Source organism: Periplaneta americana, chromosome 14, assembly GCF_040183065.1.
Source record: "Periplaneta americana isolate PAMFEO1 chromosome 14, P.americana_PAMFEO1_priV1, whole genome shotgun sequence".
Lineage (NCBI taxonomy): Eukaryota > Metazoa > Arthropoda > Insecta > Blattodea > Blattidae > Periplaneta > Periplaneta americana.
In genome coordinates, this window is record NC_091130.1 from 85,634,944 (window position 1) to 85,660,698 (window position 25,755).

Here is a 25,755-nt window from a genome sequence, read left to right on the forward strand (position 1 = left end):
AATGAAACGGTTACTTACGGAGCAAATTTTATACCGACAACCATAGTTAACACAATATGGCTGCTACCTCATAGCACGAGATACTCGTTATACACCTTGCGTATTCTACGAAGTTCTAACGCATAATGCATCAAGTTACTGCTGCCAACTTTTGGCCAAATATCGTATCTTAACGAAAATGACGAGAGGCAAACTTTGGAGACCGGGGAACTTACAGATATCTACCTCAGTTAATCGTTTATAATTCTTAATAAGTCTAGTAAAATGTCGACAGACCCAGTATTAGTGTTGTATTAGTGTGAAATTTGATAGGTAATGCAGTTAGAAATGCAAGAGTGAAGTTGATCTCCCAGTCAACAGTCATAAATCGAAAAAATTGAAAGGACACAGGAACTCTAAATAGTTAAATGTTTACAATTCTTAGTATGTTTAGTGAAATATTCATAGAGCCGGAATTAATCCGTGTATTAGTGTCTGTATTAATGTTTTATTAGTGTGAAATTTCAATGCTGTTAGAAATGCAGGAGTGAAATGGATCACAACAGCCAGAAATCGAAAAAAAAAGTGGAAGGACTTTGGAACACTAAGTAGTTAATTATTTATAATTCCTACCTCTAGTGAAATGTTGAGAGAACTGATATTAGTACATAATATATTAGTGTTTATATTAGTGTGCAGTTTAATAGGTAGGCTAACACTGTTACAAATCCAGCGGCTGCATCAATGAACAAATGATTGTACAATTCGAAACTTTATTACATAGACTACAGAATGGCTTACTATGGGAGATAATTTGTGCTAACTTTCTCTATTGCCCTGAAGGGATGCTTGACTGTCTTTAATCTTAAATATATCACAGATTAACGTATAAGCCTCAAAGATGGTCAGTAAAATACAACTAATTCTGTATTACTTATGACCAGGCTTAGGATTCGAGACAGCTTAAGAAGGAAGTGAAGTTATAGTGCAACGGAGTACAGATGGAGTGAGCTGGCGCGATGAGTTTTGTCCTAAAGACCTATATAATATATAGGCTACCCAGATTGCTCGGCCTTATAGGCTTTGACGGTAACAACTTTTGTCAGGTTTACTATGCTGTCATCTAGTTGTTACATAAGGAGTCACGTCATAAATCCCATTTGAATTACATTAGCTACTGTACTGCCATCTCGTGTTCGTTTACGGCGGACGGGTGGCGATCCTGGCGGTTGTTCTCTTCAAAGTCCTGCCGATTTTAATATAGGGATGAGCAATCTGTTATATATATGATCTAGAGTTTTGTTTACCTGTGAGTTAGTGTACAATCCGGTTCGTGATCAGAGGTACAGTATTCTTCTGTATCTCCCCACGAAACGAACTCAGGCCATCACAGTGCATTTTCAGTTCATAGTGAAGAGTTTTTTCCGAACTAGTTTGAAGTATGTATATGGTTGTTTACTGTAACACTAACGCCCTCAAAGTCGCCAAGGGACATGAACACTTGTGAGGTATATATCCTACTTTTTTCCTTTGTACTATTAACAGTAGAATATAACGCAGCACATTGACGTCGTTGTTTACATTCACAGTATGTCTGTCTGCTATGTTCACGTAACTATATAGTCAAGTTGTGCGTACATTGGTTACTAAATTGTCCCGAATCCTAAGTGTGTTTCAAAAATACGGGGCATAATTTCAGGTATGTATTTCCCACATGTAGACAATCAAAATAGTTCGTTACTACATGTGTCCGGAAATGCTTCATTTCCGAGTTATGGCCTTCACAACATTGAAATTCACCGGAACGTTTTTCTTTCCGCAGGTCCTTGTCATTACAGAAGATGTTCAAAATGTCCACCTCCTGCTTGAATACAGACCTCACATCGATGTCTCATTGACCTGCTAACACGATCCCAAACTCAAGGAGTATTGCGTATGTCCTCAGAACATGCCACAATTCGATTCCGAAGGGATTCCAAATCAGGCACCGGAGACGAATAAACCAATGATTTTAAATGGCCCCACAAGTAGAAATCGAGAGAGTTCAGATCAGGTGAGCGTGGAGGCCAAGCAATTGGGCCACCTCTACCTATCCATCGATCCAAGTACCGGCGAGCCGTACGACTGAAGTGTGCAGGAGCGCCATCATGCAAGAAGTGAATGTGTTGACGATTGATCAGTGGAGTGTCTTCTAAAACATGAGGTATGGTGTTTTCTAGGAAGTTTGTGTACGCCTGCCCCGTAAGTCTGTTTACAAGTACTGTACATGGGGTCCAACTAATCGATCACCAATGATACCGGCCCACATGTTGAGGGAGAACCGCACCTGGTGATGAGATGGAAAAGTTGCACGTGGGTTTTCATACGCCCATACATGCTGATTGTGGAAATTTGTTATGCCATCTCGTGTGAACTGTGCTTCATCTGTAAATAATACTAAGGCAGGAAAGTTCGGATTTACACCACACTGCTGCAAGAACCACTGACAGAACCTAACTCGTGCAGGGTAATCTGCTGGTGACAGGGCCTGTATACGTTGCAAATGATAAGGATACAATTAATACTCTTTCAACAGTCTCCAGACAGTCGTACGAGGAACATTGACTTGCAACGCTACCCTTCGTGTGCTGATAGAAGGAGTCATGTTCACAGCCTCCAGAATCTCCTCCTGTACTTCTGGAGTTGTAGATCTTGGTCGTCCCCTTCCCAAACCAGGAGAGTTAAATTTTCCATATTCGCACAGACGGTAATGGATACGTACAAATGTCTTCCGATCTGGACATTGTCGCTGTGGGTACCTCTCCTGGTACAAACGACGAGCCAACGCAGCATTGCCGTCCGCCTTACCGTACATGAAGTGTATCCCTGCCAGCTCTTCATTTGAATACATGTCGCACAGTCTAACGCCTACACAACACTGAATGTAACCTTCGCCTCGGAATGAACTGTCAGAGTGGCCTCTTAATGTCTCCTTTGACGGCAACGACCTGCGGAAAGGAAAACGTTCCGGTGAATTTCAATGTTGTGAAGGCCATAACTCGGAAATAAAGCATTTCCGGACACATGTTGTAATGAACTATTTTGATTGTCTACATGTGGGAAATACATACCTGAAATTATGCCCCGTATTTTTGAAACACCCTATATATATAAAGAGTGCGTCAGAAAGAACGGATGGATTTCAAACTATCGATACGCAGCGAGGGGAGGGATATAGTGAGGGGGACCACGACTGTTGGGTCAGCCAGAGAATGCAGTTTTAGTTGAGAACATGGTGTTGGTCTGACGTACAACGTGCTTTCATCGTAGAGATATTTTTGAAAAATGAAGAGTCTGTGATCGCCACTCAGGACTCATTTCGACATCGAACGTCACGCTAGGATTCCAACTCGGAATACAATTTTGCGGTGGGTGGCTTCATTTCGTATCACAGGTTCAACATTAAAGAAAAAAATCACCTGAATGAACACGGAGCGCGTGTACACCTGCAAATGTGGACACAGACACTAGGTTTTCCAGCCACCTCAAAGATCAGCCCACAAACATGCTATTGCACTGAGATTGTCCGTGGCTACGGTAAGATCTCGCGCCCTGCGACTTCTTTCTTTAGGACCATTTGAAGCCGTAAGTTTGTAAACATCGATCACATACACTGGATGAACTGAAAACGGCGATTCGTGAAGAAATCGTGGAAATCCCACCAGCTATGACTGTGAAAGTGATGGCGAACTTCAGAAAAAGCCTCGATGCCTGTATTGAAAGCCAAGGACATCATATGGATTATGTTGTTTTCCATAAATAAACTGCATGTATTGGTGAATATGTTGATAACAATAAATTTTTGATTTGACGAATCCTTACAATTTTCTTGCCATGTGAAATCCGTCCATTCTTTCTGACGCATCCTGTATATATATATATATATATATATATATATATATATATATATATATATATATATATATACTCCTGTCCTTTCACAATAGACTGCTGTCACAGGTCACTGCTATCGTTATCGCTGTCATGCTGGATGTTGGATAAAGAAATGAGAAGCGAGAACCTGGGGGTGAGTAATCAAATCGTTATTCGAGTGATAAAAGTATTCGAGAACTTTTATTGGAATAAGTTATTCGATTCTTAATATTATTCGAGAACAGATTATTCGATTGTGCCCATCAGTCTTTCTATCCGCTACAGCCGTGATTACACAATGGTGCGGTTTGTAATATTTAGAGCCCTGCCTTTGGTCACCTAAACGCTCCAAGTAACTCGCAGTAGTGAACGTGTATCCACAGCATAGCTCCGTGGCACCACTCCTCATCTGCACAGTTGCGTACCGCTATTCAATGAATGAAGTACGCGGTCAACATGCCAAAAAAAAGTTAGGAGCTTGACTATTAGTGCTCTGAAAGAAGAATTCCGTAACGAGTATTTCATGCAGAAAGAAGAAAACATTTTCTGTAAGATATGCAACATAGAAATAAAAACCAACAAACGGCATTTTATAGAGAAACATTGCAACATGAAAACACATGTTACACGAGTAAAAGAATTGTCCACAAAAGATGGAAACGTGCCTTCTACTTCCGACTTTCCCACTAAGCTGAATTTTACAATGACTTATGTAAAATATTGGTATTAGCAGATACTCCATTTGAAAAGGTAGAAAATAGTCACTTTCAAGAATTTATGGAAAAATATACAGAAAGAAAACTTCCTTGTGCAACAATATTACGTAGATATCATTTACTGCCTTGCTATGAAAATGTGGTAGCTTGCATAAGGGAATCTGAAAATGTTTATGATAATTCATTGTAATGCATAGACGCTCGTAAAGTTCATAGGAGATATAGTTTTGTTTAATGAGATGTATGTCTTTTCAACTAATAATTTCAACCTGTACGATGTCTACAGTACTACTGTTCACGCAACTTATCTAGGCAGCTGGGTCCCCTAGTGCTCTCTCGCTGCCCCGTAGCCGACTGCTAGCTCCCTGACCGTCGCTGCTGCAGTTGTACGTACAGTTACAAAAACATCGTTCGGTATTTATTTTCAGTGCATTCCATTAGATATGGTAGGTGAAAATGTATGAATTCACAAAAATATAAATAAATCGCATTCTTCTTCGTCTGTGTACATTCATTCATAGTGTTCTGCCCAAGGGCAGGTCTTTCACTGCAAACCCAGCATTCTCCAGTCTTTCCTATATTCTGCCTTCCTGTTTTTTTCCTATATGACCCGTATATCTTTATTTTGTCTATCATCTGATATCTTCTTCTGTCCCGAACTCTTCTCCCGTTCACCATTCCTTTCAGTGCATCTTTCAGAAGACAGTTTCTTCTGAACCAGTTACCCAGCCAATTCTTCTTTCTCTTTCCAATCAGTTTCAGCATCATTCTTTCTTCATCCACTCTTTCCAACACAGCTTCATTTTTTACTCTGTCCACTTCACACACTAACCTTATTCATATCCACAGTCGCCCTCGGTAGCGTAGTTGGTATAGCGCTGGCCTTCTATGCTCGAGGTTGCGGTTTCGATCCCGGCTGAGGTCGATGGCATTTAAGTGTGTTTAAATGCGACAGGCTCATGTCAGTAGATTTACTGGCATGTAAAAGAACTCCTGCGGGACAAAAGTCCGGCACACCGACGACGCTGATATAACCTCTGCAGTTGCGAGCGTCGTTAAATAAATCATAATAGTGATAAAAAATTCATATCCACATTTCAAATGCTTCTAGTCGCTTCCCTTCACTTCGTCGTAATGACCATGTTTCTGCCTTATACAATGCTACAAGCCATACAAAGCACTTACCTACTCTCTTTCTTAGTTCTTTTTTCATAGTTCCGCAGAAGATACTTCTTTTTCTATTAAAAGCTTCCTTTGCCATTGCTATTCTCCTTTTGATTTCTTGGCAGCAGCTCATGTTACTGCTTATAGTACACCTCCAAGCATTTGAAGCTGTCCACTTGCTCTATTGCGTCATTTAAAATTCGCAAGTTTACCTTTTATATTTTTCTTCCTATGACCACGGTTTTCGTCTATTTGGCATTTAGTCGGCCTGGTTGGCGGAGTTGGTATAGTGCTGGTCTTCTATGTCCGAGTTTACGGGTTCGATCAGGGGGCCAGATCGATGACATTTAAATGTGCTTAAATGCGACAGGCTCATGTCAGTAGATTTACTGGCATATAAAAGAACCCCTGCGGGACAAAATTCCGGCACACCGGCGACGCTGATATAACCTCTGCAGTTGCGAAGTCGTTAAATAAAACATAACATTAACATTAATATTGTTTTCATTTATCTTCATTCCATACTGCTCAAAGCTGTCATTTAGCTCCGGTTGCATATCCTTTAGTATCGTCTCATCTTCTGCTAACAACGCCATATTATCAGCAAATCGTATACAATTTATTCTTCTTCCTCCTACTATCAATCGCCGTGAGGTAGTTTTTCGAAATCATTAATCACTTAGGCCTACAACGAATTCTACGATCACACTAAGCAGAGAGCAGTAAGCAAGCAATAGTAATATGCGTTACAAGAGCGGTATGTTGACGTTTTCATGTTCGAGGAAAAGATTGAAAAAGCGAAACGTAGTTGAGCTTTTTTAATTTCAGAAAACATGAAAACAAACATACCGCTCGTGTATCGTACATTATTTTGTGCAAAGATCGTTTATTACATACCTAAAAGAGTAATTTCTAGTTAGTTGCAATGAAATCTCCATCTTGGTTTCTGTTCAATGACGGTAACTTTGGAAAACAAATATATCTATCTTCAACATTGTTGCTATAAAATGTTTTCTGTGTTTACTATATTCCAGCAGGCCGTGATATACGTCTGTCTTTTTTCCCCCCCAGTCTATAAATGCGAACTTAAAACAAACGGTAAGGTTATGTAATGATTTATTTTTCATTTTAATATTTTAACAATATTATTTATATAACATATTGCAGTAATAACATCGGCATCTGGAATCTTGTTGATTTTTTCACGGTTTCCTTAATGTTACTTGCATTACAAATGCAGTAACTTTTGTGGTGTTGTAGAGTTTACTTAATTTTTGCAAATATTTAAAAACAATAATTAACAGTGCAATTTAGGTGAAATTGCAGTGGTAAGTTTCCAATTTATAATTATTACTATATTGAACGTCTTTAAAAATAATATGTTAAAAGCCTAAAGCAGTAAAATGAATATGACGCTTAAGCGGTAAGAATAGGGAAATTGTTATGTGTGTTACGTTGGGAATACTGAATGTGGTATTTCACACTTAGCGCGTATTGGTTTTGTGCGGAAAGCAAGCAAATACGCACGATCTCGCACAAATGTATTTTACGTGTCTCGTAGATTGTCCTCCCCTCTCCTGCATCGCTACCGCTAGAAGCTACCTCTCGCTCCCCGCGCCCCTCTCTTTTAACAGCCCAGATAAGTTTCGCGGACAGTAATTGCAATGTATTTATTGTAAAAATAATATTTGTTTGACTTAAAATAAATAGTTTATTCTTAATGAGTCTTATAGTCGCATGACTACTGTAAAATACGAGTATATCGTACACACAGAGAGAAGCAAGATGTAAACACACAGTAGCCTACAGTACCAGGGAGAGTGATTCACTGCTGCTTGCACTGTTTTGATTGACAGGGCTCTCCGTACACAGCGAGGTTAGAAATGCTTGACTTATACCTAATTTGTATCCAAAGTGACTGTAGGCAGGGCTCTAGTAATATTCGTACAAAACAATTAAAATGAAATCTATTTCTGTATTCCATTAATTAAATTTCATGACATCGCGCAGAATAAAATTATTTTTGTAACGATATTTCATCAAAATCATGCTATGTCTAAAAATGCAATGAAAGCGGTCATCTTTCTCTTGTTTGTCAATCTGGTCTTCTAAAGACCCGAACATACGATAAAAATGTACAGTTGCTATTTTAGGCGAGATATTAAGAAAGGCTCTTCTTGGAGGGCAAGGAATGGTTCTAGAAACTGAGGTCTACGGAAATCTAATTACATTATAAGAACAAGCAGAAAATTTCCAATGCCAATGACCATCAAGATACGTATATTGACAAAAAATCTCTGGGTCGAAAACTGCTGAATGTATGACGTATACTGTCGTTTTAATATGTACAGTGCCACTAGTTCTTCATAGAGTGATGCTGGGAGAAAATGTTTGTAAGCAGAAGCTTGTCTTTTATTGAATATAAAGCTTGTATAAATCAAAGATTTGATTCAATTTTAAGCATTCCCGTCCGTATGTTACCGGAGAAACAGAAGGACAGAGAGGAATCAAGCGGACGTCAGAGAAATCAGTTCTCTATCTCTTTGGCGTGCCTGTTTAGGCCGTGTCTATTAGGGAGCAATATTTTTCATCCTTCATACTAAATTGTTGCCATGACGACGCGCATGTCAAGCAACGGTAATGGCTGTGACCTCCTATTTCCAGAAAACAATGCGGTTATTTACCCGGCTTTCTGGGATATTTGAGTTGTCCTACATACATATTTACACACGTATTTCTTGCATACTTTTTCCCTAGGCGTGTTGTAAGAACAATACATGTCTTGAATGCATGAAAAGTTTGCATCTCCTTGAGGCGATTTAGAAATTTTCTGTTTTCTTCTATATAGTAAGTTGTATACTTACACTAGGAACAGCGTTTGACGTCCAGGAAGACTCTTACCTGTAAATAAAAGAGAAAAATACAATTAACTACAAAGAACGTTATATACAGAAGTTAACTACAGTTACAGAATAAATATTCGGCTACATTTTTCACATAACCCACATAACTACTATCACTGAACGTTTAAGTACAATAGGCTACTCATGTGTTTCATTGCTTTGTTCTCAGCCCCTGTTCCCTTGACCATTTCAAACATTGCTGACAATGAGAGAAATACTAAACTTAAGTTTTTGAACTGCACTTATATGTTTGTCTTCTTCTCTAATTACTGAAGTTCACAGTTTTGTCACGTTTAACAGAAGATAGCAGTGGCTATATGCTCAAGACTGTGGAAAAGGGCGCACAGTGGGTATGGGTATTTATCGTGGACTTTTGTGTCATAAATGCAGGTACAGTCAGTTGACACAAATTGTATATAACAGTAAATAATACGTTCAGTAAATTATTAACTACACTACACAACACAAACGCACCCCCCCCCCGGGGGCGAAGACACCGGAAGTCGCAAGAACTAGCAATTCTGAAGATGTTTCCCTAGTCGAAACTAGTCGATTAAAGTATTTTTGAACTTAGTTCAAATAATCATATGAAAGTAACATACATACATACATACATACATATATACATAAATACATAGGCCTACATATTTTATTCCTAAATTATTAACGTTGTAAATAATTATTTATGTATACTATATATAAATTCTAAATTATAGACATCAGCTCAAAGAATTTGAGTGACCACAAGGGTCCTGAATACAATAAACATGTACAATATAATGTGATGTGATACATTAAAGAAAAAAGAAAGTTAATTGATGAAGGCAAATATAAGTGGATTAATTGAAATACAGATGATGATGTAATATTTGAAGAGAATCCTTGATAATATTTATAAGGACAGACATTACTTAATCAAAAGGAATGTGAAGTTCCTTAAGATAATTACATGTGAATTTGGAAATAGAACCTCTACTGCCAAACAGCAAACCAATGACAGACCATTGTTTAAGAGGGACGTTGTACTTTTGAGAAAGATAAGGCAGACAAGGTTCATATATGGACTTCTTCTCAATATCAACTTCGGTGGCCTGATTTAGGTTTCTTTCAAAACGGATAGTAGGCTCAAGAACAAGAGCCCGTTTTAAGTGTCCGTTAATAGCAATAATGTCTGCCCGTCTGAAAGAACCATCTGATGATACACAATGTACTTCCTCATGAATCTCCCAATTTAAAGTTTTTAACGATGTCGCCAAAGCATGTCGTACACGATGATGTCTAGCATTGATCAGCAGCTCGCCTTTAGGGCATTGTCCAAGCACGTGGCCAAGTGTTTCAAGCTCACTACAGTATGGATGACGGCAGCGGGTTGTGCTTAGAGTTCTGCCCGGTATTGCGCGAACCGCCGAAATATTGCTTGACATTTTTAAAACATTGGTCCATTCTGAGGAAGATAGGCCCTTTCGATTGCTTACCCATGAGTTAGCCTTGGGGAGATCACTATAAACAATAACCCCTTTACCACGCAAGGTATGGTTTGTCCAAGTTTGGAATGCGTCATTTCTTAAGTGTTTACGAATTTTAGGACCTGACCAGTTGATAGCATCAATAGTTGTGATATTCAATTTTGACAGAGCAGAAACTTTTTCGCTTACAAGGTCCCTATAACAGGGTATTGTTACAACAGAAATGGCCCCAAAATTTAAAATAAACAGGAAATCATAATTATATAAATTACATAAAAACGAAATTATACAAGGTATTTACTAATAAGTGAAGAATCTTGAGGATTGCATAGAGCACCTAAAAAGCAAAAAGAAAAGTTCATGTAAATATATAGTCAATTTCAATTTCGACTTGCTTTTTAAATTACAGGTACTGTTTATTCCATATGGTCTATTTCTAACATTAGTCATTCATTCATTCGTTCATTCATTCAAATAATAAAAAGGGATTATAGAAGCCATTTGTGTATTGTCTTCTTGAAATTAAAAAAAAAATAGTAACATTGGATAATTTGTTAAATAAGGCGAGGGAATCGAGTTGTACTAGATTTTAGATTTTGACAACCTGACATTGGATTCCACAAGATAATAGTTTTGTTTTGTAGAGTAACAGTTGATACAAATATATAATTTATTAAGATTCTTTTTAATATTTAATAGACATCTAAAAAATGTAAACATTAACAACGGTTAAAATATCATCCTTTTTAAATAGGGCTTTACAATGAGCATCATATGCCGATCCAGCCAAAATAATGTCTATGATCTGATATCATCTTCTGCCTCGAACGTTTCTCCCGTTCACCATTACTTCAAATACATCCTTCAGTAGGCAGTTTCTTCTTAGCCTGTGACCCAACCAATTCCTTTTCATCTTCCTAATCACGATCAGTTTCAGCATTATTCTCTCTTCATCCAATCTTTCTAGCACAGCTTCATTTCTTATTGTCTGTCCAATTAACACGTTCCATTCTTCTCCATATACACATTTCAAATGGTTCCAGTCATTACTCTTCACTTAGTCATAATGTCCATGATTCTGCACAACGCACTTACCTAGTCTCTTCCTTAGTCCTTTTTCCAGAAGTCCGTAGATGTGTGTTAAATGAGAAGGTCTTGTAAAAAGGCAGTGTCACCGAACAACTGAAAACAAGGGATAGTGGAAGCTTCGAGATTTGACAATTTCTATTGATGTTTGTTACTATTTGTTACTTGCTATTGTATTTGTGGTCAAAATGTATTCTAATCAGGAAATGGCAGATGTGCACCTCATGTAAAGGTGTGCTAATTGCAATGGGAATGAAGCAGGACGTTTGTATGCTGGAGAGTTTCCTAATAGACGTTTGCCGATGAACTTATGGATGGAGATTGTAGACAAATTTTAAAATAAGGTTGTAATAAGCGAACATCTATGAACTAATAAGTATCTTAATTAAAAACAAAGCGAAATTAACTAAATTCTTGCATGAACTATTTTGTTTGGTTTTAGGTCCTCTATTCGTTTCCAGAAGCTTTCTCACATAATAGTTAACATCTAAGATATCGACATGCAATAAGATAATTGTATACATATGTTCTATGGATTACGAAGTGAGTGATCTGGGAAAAAAATAAGTTACTGCCACTGGATACGTCTTCTTTTTTTTTTTAATTCGGTATACAAGTCTGCCAACGGAAGTGATAAATGTGAAATGGAGTAACTTTACTATAAATTAGTGGGCTTTATCAAAATTGTTACGAAACAACTACCTCAGGAATTGATGTAGATTTTCTTCCAAATACGGGCTTCAGAAAAGAAAAAGCAAGATAATGAAATATCAGTGAAGATATTAACAGTAAATTCTTACAAAAAGTGTAGGCCTATTTCATATATCGCGTCACAAGAACTGTCACGATGGAGGCGGTTATTGTGAGATGGAAAAATAAGGAGACAAATATACTCTGCGCCTCTGCATTATGAAAGGAAATTAATCACATGTCACACAAAACATTAATTTTAAAAAGTAATATGTTTGAAGTTCTTTAATCCAAGTCAATTACAGCACATGAAGTATTAGCTTTGATATTTTCAGAATGTGATTTAAGGCGACAAACTACTGAGATTTGTAATTTCTACAATTTTCGTTATACCTTCTTAAAAATTTCACATCAGTTCTGTATTGCTAAAATAAATAAAGACAAAAATGTTTTCTTAAATTTCTATGTTGGAAAGTATACCCTAAAAAAATATATTTTTTCAGCAAACATTTATTTGGGTATCACATAAAGATAATCAATGTCCTTAAAGTTTGAAATGAAGGTAAGTCTCCCAATAATGAAATGGTGTATTGGTTATTTTCCTAGTTAATATACATCATTAATGAAAAAAATACTTATAACTTTTAATTTTTTGGCTTTTCAACTTCACTATCTGACATAAAAAATCACAGCTTTCTTAATAATAAATCATACGTGTAAATCAGGGGTTCTTAATCTATGGATTGCGAAAGCCATGGCTTTCGGGATGGATCGTCGTATGTCCCCGAAAAAAATAAAATTAAAGAAATGTTAATTAAAGTACTTGGGATTATGATTATATATTATAATTATTGCTTATTATGAAATATTACAACTCTATATTAATAAATAATTGCGACACTTATTTATTTGTTTTTATTACAATAGCACTTTTTAACTTCAAAATAGGTCCATGGGTCGCGCAAGTTTATCGCCCAGTTAACTTTAGTCTTGACCAAAAAAGGTTAAGAACCTCTGGTGTAAATGAATGCACATTTCATGCATAGAGCTGTTGTGGATATGTGTACAAAGTTTCATTACTGTAGATTTAGCCATTTAGGAAATATCTTACAGTAATTTAAAATGTAAAAACTCATATTTGCGGTGAAATCATTTTTGAAGTTCATAATATGCATTCTGAATATACATAGTAACCACTTACGTGGGATAAAATTAATTTCTAACTTGGAATATCACATTGAACTCTTCACCACAATATTCCTCAAGAAAAAGATTTTTGGCTCCATATTTGAAATATGAAGAAAATGATCAAAATTGACCAAAACCTAGTAGCGCGTACCCTTAAAGAAAAAGGTCCGGATTGTCTGCGTTTCTTTGCATTGCTGTTTTTATGTACATCATGACACATTTCTTTTAAAGCAAGATAACATTTTTGATTGTTCATATTACATTACGCAATAATTTATGTAACTAGTGCATAATATTAGTAATTACGACACGAGTGAATATTTAGCGCGTGGGAGTAAACAAGCGCGTTAATTTTCACAAGTGTTTATAATGAAGATTATACACGTGTTACATACAATGTTTTATGCTATTCTAGCATTATAATACATAAAAAAACGATTATAAATTCACAAAATATAATGCTATGACATAGTAAACATGAGTACTCAATATGACGCAATATATTGCATGGTTGCTAAGTAACCGTTTCTTACAGGTGCGCTGTATAAAATTGTGTTCTGAAGGCGGTGTTGACGTCATGGAATACTAGTTGCTAGGCAAACTTTTTTGACACCAGTGCCAGAATTAAGCCAATTGTGCAAAATTTATAGCGTCAGAACAAGCATGCTTTAATGCTAGGATTGCATAAATTCAATGAATGTATCCAAATTAAACTTATGTTGAATAATTTGAATTTATGACCACATTTTGTTATTCTTTGCATTCACTTCTACCTGTGTATGAAATATTAATCTCCCAGTGGCTTGCGTGCAAAAAAGGAGCTGTCCGAATTATCGTGAATTCCGAGTTAGAGGAATTTCCTTGCAGTTCCCATATTATAGGAGTTTAGTGACCGCTTCACTTCATATTCACAGGCTGTGGAACGTCTTGGTCAGGAGCTGCGCACAGGAAAATAAAAAGGGCCACAAATGCAATTCCCATGGATGTGAGCTTATCATGTCATTCTTGTCTGCGATAGTACCCGTGCACGCTATATTACTGGCTAGGAACACCAGCACTTCAGATTTTCGTCCAAATCTCGTTATAAATTTGTCCTGAATCATAATACTTTCTTTATACTTCGCATAATGAGAAAATAAGACCCGTAATGGGTCTCCTAGCTTCCTAGATGACGCAACGCCCCGAAGAGACTCGAGTTTGCATCAAATCGAATTTCTTGTCCCGGGTTTAATACTTTAATGCAGGCCTTCTAAATGATTTCCAATAATTGCTTTATTTTAAGGCAGGAGGCGGGTAGGGTGTAGTCAGGGCTGATAGCTTCGTGTATGTAATTGAGTTACTTTAATAGGATGAGCCCTTCCTACGCGCTGGGATAGGCTAATTTCAATACAAGATGGCATGCATTATTAATGATAAAGGGATGCTCAAGTGTAAACAAGACGCGATAACGAGCCAAACAACGTTTCCACGACTAACAGCTAGGCTTTGTTATCTTGTATGGATTGGGATTACTGTAATTTTAAGAAGTGGCTGGACGACTTGTGGAACCCAATTTTACAGAATTCTATGCCAGAGTCCATCATCATGCTCAACTACCGTTTTAGAATCAATTACAGCTCTCTTTTTAAAGGTAGTTGTAGTTTTCTAAGAAACCAACTTTCGGAAATAACAGTGATTGGTAGCAATTTATGTTATGGGTTGTAATAATGGTCAAGTTGTCGGCACTGAAAATGACACGCATGCGTCTTAAACGGTAGCTGCGGTGGTCCAGGCGATAGCCCGAGGCTGGATCTGCAGATATTTCAGATCGCAGATGGATATCGTGAATGTAGGCTGGCAAGGATCCCGCGTGTTCAATCAGACGCCTTCATTTGCAAAGTAGACTGTTGACGGAAAATTAAAATTTACAGTGCCCTGAAGGAGCTATTAATTATGGAATAATAATCATAAATTGTTGACAGCATATGAGCAATTTGCCACACCAACAACAGTAAAACAAACTGTAAATTGCTGCATGCAGTCCTCGGAAATTACAAAGAAAGAAATATATTTTATACACAAACACAGACGTACACACAAATAAATTGACCTTTCCAAAATTCTCTGTTCGCAGTGGTGATATGGTTAATCAAAAGTGAAACAATATTCATTAAAATACATCATTCTTCAAAATTATGGTATCACTTTCATTTTATGAGTATTATTTTCTATTATTATTAATTATAACTTTGTGCATATAATTTGTTTAAGAAACTCTAAACGTTTCATTGGTACGGTATATATACTCAACGTGAAAATCCCTTGTTAAGCGGCATAAATATCAACCACGATAGTCAAATTCTTGCCTCACTGCAATACATCTCTGTTTATGGATACAACCGCAGCAATGATCCGATTTCTTACTTCTTCAGGGTCTTGCGGTAGAGGTGGTACATAAGCTGCATCCTCTACAAACTTTCAAATAAAAAAGTCACATGGTGTGAAATCTGGTGACCTGGGAGGCCAAAGATAGCTCAGCGACGATAGCACATCTAATCTAATGATGTCGTAGAGGGGAAATTTGTAAAATGTCTACGACATAATCTTTGTGCCTACCATTCTTTCTGAATTTTGTTTTCGCAAGCTGCAGAAACCGAACGATTTGTGTTGTGGCGATGTCATTTTTGAACAATGTCTTCCATGACAACAAATATAATACGTTTCCCGAAATTGGAACTAGAAACTTTGAAAATTTGACTATCAAATTATGTGTACCGTGTTATTTCTCATTAATAATAATAATAATAATAATAATAATAATAATAATAATAATAGTAATAATAATAATAATAATAATAATAATAAGTAAACGATACCATCATGTAGCTTATTTACATTAATAGTTTTGCTTCAATGTGTTCCTGAATTGCTAAAGTTGAGTTCTTGCCATTTTAATAATGGTAGTCATTGCATAATGACTGAGCAGTTACCTATTCCGTCAGTGTAGCGGCAATGTTAAGCTAATGGAGTTTGTCTTTTACATTGGGGAAAAGTGTTTCAGAAATTCTTCAGGCCTACAGTGAAATTTTCCTTCAAAAATATGTTATTTTCTGATATTATTTTCTGATACTGGAAACATCGCAATGATAGCAAAACGAATGTTGCGGATTAGCATCATGTTGACAAGTCTGTCTGTAGAATTATCATGTTATAACCAGAGCTACAAAGTTGATACCAGAAGTGTTAAGTTGTGTGAGCTTGGACTATATTTCCACCGAATGAAAAGTATTAACGCAACTTTCAATGTCAGTGAACCAGAACGACAAACACGTACAACCGGGTGGTAACCAAACATGTACTCCAATCGTCCATGGCCTTAGAACAAGAAAACAATAAGCGAATAATGTAAAAAAAAAACAATTATTTGTAATTACAAACTTCGTAACTCCCAATCCTAAATAATTTAGACCTACCGATGTACATATATAAATAACACACAAAGTAGCCTATACAATTATGATTCTAGCTTCATTATAACAAATAACTATGAACATTTTCATTTTATCAAAATAAATACTCCTTTTATTTTAAAGAAAACAATATTTGTACTCTGAAAATATTCATTCTATGTTATTTAACTATTAATTACTATTTTCCTAGCCTAGCTTAGTTGTCTCATGAGTAGTGCCTTGTTAGTGTCACTTATGAGTTTCCAACCTGTCTTTCGGACAGTTGACTAAACAAAAACAATTACCGGTATCTACTATTTTACATCCTATATGTCGGCCTGAGTAATTGGTATAGTGCTAACCTGTGTTCGAGGTTGCGGGTTCGATCCCGGCCCAGATCGATGGCATTTAAGTGTACTTATATGCGACAGGCTCATGTCAGTAGGTTTACTGGCATGAAAAAGAACTCCTGCGGGACAAAATTTCGGTGGACGCTGATATAACTTCACTGATAGGACTACATCCCATATGATTTTTAAACAAAAAGTCATTGTTTTGATCTTCTTGGTATACATTTCAAGATTAAAATCACTTATTAGTTTCTGTAGTTCTTTAGTGAAAATATGAAATGTAATTTCTGATTCACTGAAAACTACCTGATCGTCATAAAACAATTAGCATTTGAATTATAATTGTTAATAAATTATAATCTCTCCCGATAAAATATAGGGTCATTGTTTAACAGAATTGGTCTAAAACGTATAATGAGAAAGTATGTATCAGCTTCATGACCCTCATGTTTGTTTTACTTATACAGTAACGAAAATAGTTCAGTCTCAACTTATCTGAGTTGTTTTCTCTCTCAATTAGAAAGGAAAGGTAGCTGAGATAGACCAGGTTGTAGAGGACTAAAGACACAATAAATTAGACCAGCTTTTTCAACTTTTTCAACACGTGACACACTAAAGTTGTAATTTAAAATTCCGCGGCACACTCATATAATTAACCAGTGGTTCCTAACTAAGGAGGATTTTTTCTTCCATAAAACATGTAAAATGTGACTTATTTAAGGTTGGTCCATAGTGACACTTGTGGAGGACAAGGCCGCATTAGAGGTTTTTCACGGGGTTCTCCCGTTTCTCTGTATTAGGCATCTATATTATTCTGTCAATATTTCTCCATTTCATCTTCATTTCATAGCATTCCCCGAACGCCGGCTGGTGACGCACGGATAGGGCTGCCCTAGGAATGAATGGGTTTACCTGCTCGAAATCTGGGTATACAGCGAACCTTAGTGTAGTCAGCCGGAGTGCGTTTCAGAATGCGCAATAGATCTAACAAGGTCGCAGTGATGGATCATAATGCCACCTCGCTTAAATAAAAATTCAATTCAATTAAAAGTTGGTTCGGTATTCTAACTTTGCTGATCTTGTAATCCTGGGTGCGCGTCAGTCATTCTCTTCTCTGCCGATCGAACCTCTACACTGTGTTTACTAAATGTTCGCTACAAGTTGGCTGTGGACTCACTTTTTTAATACTCTTTTCACTTTTACTTTTCCAATTTTTGCTACAATAACCTATACTATTTTCATTTTCTCACGCTACACCACTGAATTATTCGCGGCACACGGGTTGAAAATGGCTGGTTTAAAGTAATAGGTATTGACAAACAACATATGAAATTTCATATTTTAAATCATTCCTGCTAACAGCATAGGAACAAGGATATTCACAATTTGCGTCTGTAGAACGCAGTTAATGCCAACAATTTTCATATATCATAAATCATAATAATTTGGTAAAATTTTCATATTGAATAAAAGTCTTCATTATACATTTTATATATAAATACAGGGTGATTTACGAGGATTTACTGTCCTTTACGGAGCTTATTTTCAAAGATATTCTGAGCAAAAATATGTCATATAAACATTTGTCATATTCTCAATATTTTCAGAGTTACACTAATTTGAAGTTTGTTGTAAAATACCATTATTCTTGAGTTTTAGAATAAAATAATATTACAGATGAAGAATGAGCCATTCAGGAGTATCATTATTTAACTGGCTAGTGTTCTGGAGATAAAAATATGTTGTCAATCCCATAGTTGCTTCATACAATTTTTTTTTTTCGATTTCTAACTACAAAATTACATTTTCTTACGCATTTATCACACCAGTTGTTACAAAACACGCCACTCTTGTAAATTCTTTAAGACTGTACATTAGGATACATAATAAATTAAACTGTAAAGAATCAAGTTCCAAAAGTTGTATGATCTGTAACAATTTTTGTGATAAGTGCGTAAGAATGATGTCGTTTTTAGTTAAAAAATTGAAAAACAAAATCTGTACAGACCACTTCTGTGGTGTAAGGGTCAGCATGCTGGTCTCTTACGCAGAGGGCCCGTCTTCGATTCCAGGTCGGGTTGAATTTCCTGGTTAAGGTTTTTCAGGGTTTTCCCTCAACCGTAAGGCAAATGCCAGGAAATTCAGGCCACGACATCCCTAAATATCACCGGCTTCATTCATCACCGAAATCATATTCTTAACATATCAGTAATACATATAAAATCGCTATCTAGTTCACAACAATAGAACCAGTCTCAACAATAGTACACAGGCCTTCGGATTTCAACCAAAGATTAACTCGCGATATGACCAAAGATGTTAAAAGCGAGTATAAATAACAGCGAGGGGGGAAAAATTCTGTTCAAAGCAATTAATAACACTTTTTTAGCTTCAGAATACTAACCAATTAAAGAAATGACACTCCTGAACAGTTCATTCTCTATTTGTAATATTTTTTTTACGCTTAAAACAAAAGAAAAAAGATATTTTACTATCAATTTCAAATTAATGTAACTCTGATAGCCTAATATTGAGATTAGGACACATGTTTATATGACATTTTTTACTCTGAATGTCTTCAAAAATAAGTTCCGTAAGTGAAGGTAAATCCTCGTGAATCACCCTGTGTGTGTGTGTGTGTGTGTGTGTGTGTGTGTGTGTGTGCGCGCGCGCGTGTGTGTATGTGTATCCCCCTCCATTAATATTTCTGTAAATTAACACTGAACCGGGCTTTCCACACATTTCAAAAGAAAACAACAGAGATGTTTTCCAGCAAGAATTCGAAAACCCTAAGTCACCTATTCCACCATCATTCCGAGATTCCACGGGCAAGTGAATTTGCGCGGGGGTGGGGGAAGGTAAGTTGTTTCTAGTTCACCTTTGATCATTCTTTCGAATCCAATGAGTCTTTTCACTTGTACTTATATACGTGCATATGTTTTAAATGGGTTTCAACCATCAATTGTACTGTCTACTTAATATCTACTCTTTTTCAAATTCATGGATTTTTCATCTTACAAAATAAATATTAACTGATACAAGGTGTAATCTTTTGTCAGAAAGTATACAGTATACAGGTTGATTCACGAGGATTTACTGTTCTTTACGGAGCTTATTTCCGAAAATATTCTGAGAAAAAAATGACATATAAACATGGGTCCTATTTTCAATATTTATAGAGTTACGTTTCGTTATTAGAACGCATTGTTGTGAACGCGTGATCTTGGTCAGCGTGCAGTCAGCAGCTAGCGCGAGCGCTACGGAAATCAAAGATAGCGAGACGAGTGCCGTTCACAAGCGTGCGGCCAAGTGTACTCAAGCGGACAGCGACATTTTTAATAATGTGTTGTAAAGTCTCCAAGACTGTAAATTAGAATGCAAAATTGAACTGCAAATAATTAAGTCGGTGGAAGTGGTGTGATTTGTAATAATATTATTGTTGTGATAAGTGCGTAAGAACAATGTAATTTTCTTGTTAAAAATAGAAAAAGACATCTGTACGAAGCAACTAAAGAGTTAAGAGCACAATTTTAGCATCATAATACTTGCCAATTAAAGAAATGATATTTCTGAAAGCTTCATTTTCTATTTGTATTATTCTTTTACCTTCAAACTAAAGAAAAAACGTATTTTGCAAATAACTTTAAATTAGTGTAACTCTGAAAATATTGAGAACAGGAACTATGTTTATATGACATATTCTGCTCAAAATGCTTTCAGAAATAAGCTCCGTAAAGGACGGTAAATCCTCGTGAATCACCCTGTAGGAAAGTTACTTGTGGTAGCTATATTGTAACTAGTATTGAGTCCAGCCAATGTAAGAATTATTTTTTTAGTGTAAAAACTGAGTTGCCTAGTTCATTTAGGTAAGGATTTGATGATGCTGAAAAAAGATTAGGCCTAATTACGAAGATCTATTTATTTTATTTGGTAGTATATTAAACACAGACAAACCTAGTCTGTTAACCTTGACAGCTTATTTATTTCAATCCATCTAATGATGTTAACCTGCTCCAAATGGTAGGGAAACGACATTTTTAGAATTGAAATATTTATAAACATTTTCATATTCTGCCGAAATAATTTTCACATTTTAGCTAAATTTTCTTCATATAGTACCAGTCTCTAGTAATAGCTTTACAATACTGACATAAATACGAGCCCAGTACAAGAGTATTGAGGATCTTCTTAGAATACGATGGACCAATTAAGCTGTACAAGTCATTGGTCTGATCTTTGGTTTTAGCTGGTGGTGGAGATGATGATGGCCATGGTCATGGTGACTATGACGATGACAAAGATGATGACGATGGATATTTAAGCGTGAAAACTGTGGCTGCTGTATGCCGGGTAAGAATGACTCATTCATCTCGGAGCTGGTCCGAGATCTTAAAGATCCATTCATCAGTTGCACCTCTCAGGCTGATCAGTTTATCTTTCTTGTCATCTCTCCCAAATTCGGCTGGTTCTACTCATCGTGTTACACTGCGACCACTCCTGCTTCATAAAAATATTGCATAACAAAGCCGTCAATTACGTGCTGTGCTTACTGGACTCTCTTTTGTTACGGGTCCTCCTTCCTTTAATCGAATCATACAGCTATACAGGTGGTTCAGATCCGTGGGTGTACAGGGGGTGTCACAACTTGAGACTACCCATTTTACTGTCTGAAAGCTTGCCCAAGAAAGTTAAGTTGCGTACGCACCATTAAGAGAAGGGAGGCAAATGTTTCGTACAATTATTATACAAATCTTGATCAGAGCCCTTGATGTATTCTGAGCACAGGTTTTAACTCTTATGATGTAAGGTGTAGTAGCATCATATAAGTTCGTCAGTTTGCCGCATTGGGGCAGAATGTTGTTAGATGTGCTCCGACAGAAATGATGGAAAAACAAACTGGTTATAAGTAGAGGGCGCATGTTGATGACCCAAAAATCTACTTAAAATGATAATTAATATGCCCTTAAACTAATGGAAAAATGTTATAAAATTAAAAGAAAATTATATTTAAATATTATTCAACGTACTCGCACCACAACTTCTTAAAAATTAGTCATTTTGTTTCAATGACTGCCCTGCAAATCCCGGATAGAGGAGGCAACTTCCTGGAATGTGGCTAAGATAAAGGAAAAGAACAATGAAGGTTTTAAGGGAAAACTATAGATTTTAATGAGGGTTTACAATGTGTTTCAATAAGGGGTGGTCCATATCAGTGCCTTCATTCTCCGTCTCCTCCTACCGCGCTTCACTTTTGTTACTAGATCTTCCAGATGAGGGAATGTGAATAACAAAACAAATTGTGGGCGCAGCATGAATTCTTGCAATCACTGTGTTAAAAATACTGTCTATTACAGTAGACATCTCTTCCGTACCATATTGAGGACACAACGTCCTGTCCAGAACATAGTGAAAGTTTCCCCCCTTCCAAACATAAATTCTAAAGACACCCTCGTACCGACAAAAGAAGAGTAGCGGTCAAAGTTCTCACTTAAACTAAGCTACTGTCAAGCATTTTATATTACTTCCATTGTATGAAGTGAAGCCTTCAGTGGATTGAGAGATGGACTGTTCCAAATTATAGAACTCAAACTTCACTGTTATTCACTTGTTCAGTAATTACTACTGACCTAGAAAATTATTTAACAGATCTATCGGTAAAGAAAAAAGTAAAATGCATTCGAAATGATCTAAAAGTTCTTCAAAGTATTAAAAATGACCAAAAGATGCCAAAAGAAATATAAAAATGACCTATTAGTTCAAAACCGTCAAAAAATGCAAAAAATGTAATATAAGAAATTACCTTTTTACGTTGATATTAACATAGAAAGGATTTCTATATTAATAAGCATCGTCCTAATGTGAAAAATAAGAAGATAACTTTTCATCAACATCCGCCCCCTAGTTATAAGTGTTGCCAATCTGACAATTTTAAACGGATGTTATGAATACCCATTATTTATAGAATTTGCCAGTTTTGTAGCATTAATATCACTGTTACCTCTGATTGAGATTCTGGCTGATATGTATGTCTATTATAAGGCAGTACATCTCACTTGACTATATGTATCAGAGGAAGAACAATTTTTTGTATGCATCTGATTAGTGAAATATGTAGCTAATCAGCGATATATGCATTGGAGGGGAAAAGGAACTGGTCACTCTACCCCTTTATCTCCTGGCCTAGTTGCCTCATGAGTGATGCCTTATTGGTGTTACTTATAAGTAACACATATATTTGTGTATCATATATATATATATATATATATATATATATATATATATATATATATATATATAGGACTATATATATGCAGGGTGTTAAAAAAACATTCATTATTTTGAGAGGTGGTAGAATTCATCAAATCAAGGAAAAAATCTAATAAACATGGTCATAAAATTAATATTTTTCGAGATATGAGTACTTGTTCATCAACAATTGTACTAATTTTTTGTTATTTATGCAAAAGAATGAAACTGCAGATAATATGTTAAAATCTCACTCTGATTTTAACGGCAGCTTTGTAAACGCATGGCTGAATTTTCCTAAGTTGATAAATGATAACATTACATGAAAATGCGACCTACAGAATTTTAACGCTATGTATACTTGCAACTCTGTGCTTTTAACTGCCTGCTCTCGAACAAGGTAACGAAGAATCTTACACGACTTTTCATTGAACATGTTTGGCAGGAAAAAACCGATTCGTTGCGAAATTAAATGATGCATATATTTACAACAACATAGTTTGACATGTAACCTACTGTAGTAATAGCTTTGAAAATAATACTCGTACATTCACATCCGATTTGATTCACGTTTGCTATTCTGCACATGGGGTGTTTGCAAGGAACATTGATCTGACGAGACACAATTCAAATTGAATGTTACTGTAAACTGCCACAATTTCGTGTACTGGACCCAAAAACGAGAATTTTATCTCAATTTGTTCCAAAGTTTTTGTTGAATAAACAGTGTATACATTTTTTGGGGTACTCTGTACATAAATTCTGATTTTAATATCTTCGTTTTATTTGCCGTATGAAACTTCACAATATATTGAAATACCGGTATAATCTTAAATACAACTTCCTTGGTAATTAGCATAATGTGTAAGTAGGCTATATAATGTAACCCAAATTTCGTGAAGTTGCATAATTATTTTACGGTATACGATTAAAACTCTAAAAGCTGCAAATCACTGCTTCTCAGAAGTCTGCATCGGACGTTTTCGCTCGAGCGCCAAATAGTTCATAGCATAATCCGATAGATAGCGCACATGCATGATGGGTAAAATTGTCACGAGCGATAAATCCTCGAACGGTATAAGCTGAGCGTTAGACATCGTTCTTGTTATAGTGATGAACCGTGTAGTAACATCACAGATGTTTATCATTTCAAAACTTTGCAGTGTTTAACTAACCTCTCCATAGTACAACTACAAAACTTGCTTTAAAATGTAATATAAATGTTGTAGGTAAATGTTTTTTTTTCCACCCAGGAGTGATTTTGTTTTTGCCACATCTGATAGATGTTATTGGATGTAGGTAAATGTAATTATTATAAACGGAGAACACAATCACGATAATGCAAAAACTGTATCAAGTTTTCTAATAATAATAATAATAATAATAATAATAATAATAATAATAATAATAATAATAATAATAATAGTAATAATAATAATAATCTCTAATAATTACTGTATCAATCTTTGCGTCTGTAACAGTTGTGCAGAATGATTATTCGTTTTATTATATTTTCTGTGACGTTATCTCTGTACTAATATTATTAATCTACTGCTATATCAATAATATTTTGTAAAACGTTTCTACATTGTCGCAGTATATAGGCGGAACACTATGTATGGACCTATCATATTATATACGTGGTATATCAAATATTGAATAATTATAATTATAATTATATTAATAATTATTAATAGACTTCGTGGAATTGCCACGAGAATCGTAAGGTTTACTGCGCACTGCGTAATAGACTGTATCAGAAGGGGGCGTGCAACGGTTGAGTATACCTCTGATGTAAACACTGAGCAGTACACTGCGGTTACAATAAAACCTGTATCCTGCATTCAAGAAATATATTGAATAATCATTGAAGTAAGAAATGTCTAAACATGTAAACACACAATTATTTTGTAGTGAGATATATTAACTCTTAAAATTTAATAATATACCCACATCATCCTTGAATATGTTCATTGCAGTAAAGAGTTACGTACATTTTGAGCGACTGCAAATTAACTTCCTCCGATGGTTACTTAAACAGTTTTTGTATCGGGAAAATGTACATTCGACATCACACGATGTAATAGGTGCATATTTTAAGAACGGAAAGTCACTACTTTTTAGTACACCAACTTCAGACGTCTTGTCGTGACCTGGTAGTACATCGTTTATAATACGAAGTTATGAATAGGCAGAATTTTTAGTAATAATGTTTCTTAACTTACATTTCACTTTTTCTGAAATTAGTGAATTGTTATTTTGGATAACGGTTTGTGATACTTTATCCACTATATTAAGGGCTTCTGAGGGTTGTAGTATAGACGATTCTAACAGGTGATGCTTTTGGACACGATTTTAAAATCAGAATCAATGAACAGAATATCTTCCAATAGCTGTTCAGAAAGTAATGATTTTACAGCTGCAACAGCGGAACTGTCTGTGCTATCCAATGCATCAATTACCTCCATTATTTTGCCGTAATGTTCTGCATAATAATTAACAGCATCCAACCACGTTTTCCAACCAGTTAAGACTGCTGCGGGGGTTAGGATATTCCAGGGACAATTGTTTGGAACAGCAACACTCATTGTAGTATGTTTGATTGAATTCTTGTCTGGACTGAACAA